The 3,823-nt window shown below is 47.7% G+C and overlaps 1 pseudogene; it reads left to right on the top strand.

Annotated features, from left to right (window-relative positions):
• The first annotated feature begins 2,649 nt into the window (after window positions 1-2,649).
• Window positions 2,650-3,198, top strand: LOC111728440 (annotated as a pseudogene).
• Window positions 3,199-3,823: the final 625 nt, after the last annotated feature.

The raw sequence follows: 3,823 nt of genomic DNA, 5'->3' as shown, positions 1-3,823 counted from the left end.
AAAAAAAAAAAAAAGATAAAGATAAAAAAAAAAGAAAAAGAAAAAAAGAAGAAAGTGGAGTGATCTGGGAAACATGAAAAATTATATTTATTTAGCAACAGAACAATGTGGAAAAAGTGGCACACTTAAAAAGGCACAATGCCAAAACCAGATAAAGCCATCAAAAGAAAAAATGCAGACCAATATAATAAACATATATGTAAAAATCCTGAAGAAAATACTAGCACACTGAATTCAGCAATATATGTATAAAACCAATTATACACCATGACCAAGTAAAATTTATATCTGGAGTGCAAGGCTATTTCAACCTATGAAAAACAATCAATGGAATGATTAATAAAGTTAATAAAGGACAAAAATGACATATCAATAGACACAGGAAAAGAATTTGACAAAAATCTATCACCCTTTTATGATTAAAAACAGTCAACAAACTAAGAAAAAAGGAAACATTTTTAGCCTTGTTAGGTCCTTCTGGCAGAAGATGTTCTCTGGTTCCTGGCTTGTAGTGTCAAGAATGAGCACTAGTGCCTAGCTGATGAAGGAGTGATCCTAAATACAGAGCGATCACCATCAACATACATTCATTACAGAACAAAAGCACACAAAGTATAAGGAGACTATGACTCAAGAGGGAGACAGGTCCCTCTCCATAAGTGGAGTAGAGACCCTGAGTCTGATCCTACAACCATTTGTTATAGGCTACCTAAGCTGCCTAGTTTGTCCTGCCTTTCCCCTGGTAGGATTGGCTATTGCCTCCTGCCTTTGGGGTAATTGATAGGTCAGAATTATATAACAAACTTCTAAACATACACCTGTCTTCCCACTGAACTTTCCCAAAGAATGCATGAGTCTAGAAATTTGCAAGTTTCATTGCATGACAATGAACCCAATAGGTCAGTGTAAGGCCACTAGGGGCTCCTTGCTATCTGTTCAAACTGTTCCTAGCCAGTAACTTGGTTCCTACTCCCTGCCCCAGCCACATCCTTCAGTGTTCCTTCCTATCAAGAAGAAAAGTTGGAGGGTGTGGCAGTCTCTTCCCAGGCCCACATGCTCTTGCCCTAGACGTCAGGGAACTAAGCTGAGGGCCAAGGTGGCACATCTTCTCCCCAAGTGGAAAGAGTTCTCCCCCCACTGGGGGCTGAGATTGCACATCGCCCCTTTCAGCAGCACACCAGCCACAGAGGGCAGAACGGGTCATGACTGGCTGTGGTGGTGGCAGCACCACCTGTGGGAGCTGTTGTCTGCTGCCACAGCTGCTGGAGCCACTCTTCTCCTTAGCTGCGGCTCCTGTCTCCAGCATCACAGCACAAGCCAACACTAGCAACAGGCTGCCTCCTCCCTGGAGGTGTGGGCCTACTCTGTGGAAACCTAGAAGTTATCTAGGGCCTACTAATCTGATTAAAGCCATGTATGAAACCCCCCAAACTAGCATCTTACTTAAAGGTGAAAAACTGAAAACTCTCCCCTAAGATCAGGAACAAGAAAGATAAGGAGATCTGCTCTCACTATTTCTATTCAACATTGTAGTGGAAGTTCTGTTCTATCCATATAAACTAAGGAAGGAAAAGAAATAAAAGGCATCCAGAATTGAAAGGAAGTTGTAAAACTATTTTTATTTACAGATGACATAATACAAAAACATTAGAGGAATTAATGAACAAGTTCAGCAAGATTTAAGGGCATAAAATCAATACAAAAATATTAGTTATGCTATTAAACACCAGTAATAAACAATCTGAAAATGAAATTAAGAAAATAATTTTATTAATAACATCAAAAGAACAAAATACTTAGGAATAAACTAGAAAACAGAAGTGTAAGAGTATACACAGAACACTACAAAATATTTTTGAAAGTAAATAAAGAACACCAATGCCCACCAACCCAAGAATGGATTACCAAGCTATGGTATATGTATACCATGGAATGCTACTCAGCCATTAAAAAAGATGGAGACTTTACATCCTTAGCGTTAACCTGTATGGAAGTGGAACACATTATTCTTTTTTTTTTTTTTTTTTTTGAGAGAGTCTCACTATGTGGCCCCCGGTAGAGCAACCTCCAACTCCTGGGCTTAGGCGATTCCCTTGCCTCAGCTTCCCGAGTGGCTGGGACTACAGGCGCCCACAACAATGCCCGGCTATTTTTTTCCTTGCAGTTTGGCTGGGGCCAGGTTTGAACCTGTCACCCTCAGTATATGGGGCCAGTACATTACTCACTGAGTCACAGGCACCTCCCAGACCCCTGCAGGAGGCCTCAGTAGCATGAAGGGTCAGATAACTGCGGGGGAGACACCAGCACCTTGGCATATCCCTCCCTTTGCACTCGCGGCTGAACAGGGAAATACTGCCCCACCCCCAAACCCCATCCTAACCAATCCCCATCCCCTCAGCAGAGCCCAGAAAGTGCACAGTCTCCCTGGTTGCACATCGAACCCTGAGCACCGGCACACACCGACGCCGGTGCCACCCCCTTCCCCGATGACCACTTCCGCCTCACCAACAGCCCTCAGGCCTGCTTCCTGTCTGTAGCCTGACAGACCCGCCAGGCGACTCGCTGCTCCTGCCGCCCTGCCCACCCCGCGGCGTGCGCCACCTCAGCACCTTCCAGTTCTTCCTGCTCGCTGAGCCGGTGTAGCCCGTCATGGCCGTCGCGCCCTCCCAGGTTCGCCAGAACTACCACACCGACTGCGAGGTGGCCGTCAACCACCAGATCAACCTGCAGCTGTACACCTCCTACGTGTACCTCTCCATGGCCTTCTACTTCGACCGGCATGACGTGGCCCTGGTGAACTTCGCCCGCTACTTCCTGCTGCAGTCGCGTGACAAGAGAGAGCAGGCCCAGTTGCTGATGGAGCTGCAGAACCAGCGTGGGGGCCACGTCTGCCTTCGCGACATCGAGAAGCCCGACCACGACGACTGGGAGAACGGCCTGCGAGCCATGCAGTGCGCCTTCCAGCTGGAGCAGAGTGTCAACGAGAGCCTCCTCGACCTGCACCAGCTAGCCAGGGACGAGGGCGACCCGCAGCTCAGCAACTTCGTGGCGACCCACTTTCTGCAAGATCAGGTGAAGACCCTGAAGAAGCTGGGCGGCTACCTCACCGACCTGCGCAGGCTGGGGACCCCGGACTCCAGGCTGGCCGAGTACGTCTTTGACAGGCTCAGCCTGGCCGGCAGCGACAAAGAGGACTGAACTGGGACTTTCTCCACAGCCAAGGGTGCTTACCAGGCCGCCACCAGGCCAGGGGGTGCACATTTTGCCCTTTCAGAGCATTCACTTCACGTTTTTTCCTTTCTGTTTCACCACTGTTATCAATAAAGTTGTCTAGTTCTTGAAGCAATACAGGTGTCTGGCTGATTCGTGTGGGCAAAGCTCTCACCTTTTAGGAAGAAGGACAAGTCCCCACGCAGGGGTCTAATGGGTTTCCCCGGGGCTCTCCACCCATCCATCCCCCATCCACATGCAGCTCAGGATCACCAGGGACAGAGAAGAAGGATATTCCATGGGCCCCTGGATAGCACAACGTTGGTTTTCCCCTAAAACGTGGTCATGTAAGGTGGCAGGGACTGGTGGGCCTGCTGGTGGGTGTATGTGCCTGGTGAAGTATGAAACATGGTCTGGAATTTATGGCAGTGTTTGCCTCTGGGGAAGAAGTGAAGCGAATAGGGTCAGGTGGGGTTTGAAATCAAGAAGTCTTCAACTTCACTTGAAAACACGTAGTTTATTAAAATCTGTAAATGTTAGTGTTTGCAGGTAGCAGGATCAGGGCCCCGGAAGATGGCATGCACAGTTCCTCCAACTAAGAACGGTAGTTTTC

Source organism: Otolemur garnettii, unplaced genomic scaffold (genome assembly GCF_000181295.1).
Source record: "Otolemur garnettii isolate 467f Iridium unplaced genomic scaffold, OtoGar3 scaffold00158, whole genome shotgun sequence".
NCBI classification, from domain to species: Eukaryota; Metazoa; Chordata; class Mammalia; order Primates; family Galagidae; genus Otolemur; species Otolemur garnettii.
The sequence above is the reverse complement of the archived record's forward strand: the minus strand, read 5'-3'. Positions and strand labels throughout refer to the sequence as shown.